The sequence below is a fragment of the Juglans regia genome, unplaced genomic scaffold (genome assembly GCF_001411555.2).
Source record: "Juglans regia cultivar Chandler unplaced genomic scaffold, Walnut 2.0 Scaffold_19266, whole genome shotgun sequence".
NCBI classification, from domain to species: Eukaryota; Viridiplantae; Streptophyta; class Magnoliopsida; order Fagales; family Juglandaceae; genus Juglans; species Juglans regia.
In genome coordinates this window covers 1-306 of record NW_023350102.1, presented here as the reverse complement: position 1 = coordinate 306, position 306 = coordinate 1, and the positions used below count along the sequence as shown (strand labels likewise).

General features: G+C 48.7%; 1 non-coding gene across 1 annotated transcript; it reads left to right on the top strand.

The window, feature by feature from the left end:
* The first annotated feature begins 141 nt into the window (after window positions 1-141).
* Window positions 142-260, top strand: LOC118345272. Its single transcript, XR_004798849.1, has one exon. It is a non-coding gene; the product is annotated as a 5S ribosomal RNA (ribosomal RNA).
* Window positions 261-306: the final 46 nt, after the last annotated feature.

Genomic DNA, 306 nt, shown 5'->3' with positions numbered 1-306 from the left:
CTCGGGAGTGGATTTTTCGAAAATCGCGCCCTGCCCATCGCGTAGCTAAGGGTTTCGATCAGATCTCCGGTTCGCATTTGGATCGGAAAGACGCTAGTACGTCGCACTAGAATTATATGAATTTTAAATAATTAGTTTGATGGGCGCGATCATACCAGCAGTAATGCACCGAATCCCATCAGAACTCCGCAGTTAAGCGTGCTTGGGCGAGAGTAGTACTAGGATGGGTGACCTCCTGGGAAGTCCTCGTGTTGCACCCCTCGTTTTTGTTTTTTCCGCCTTGCGAGAGGAATTGACAATAAGGAC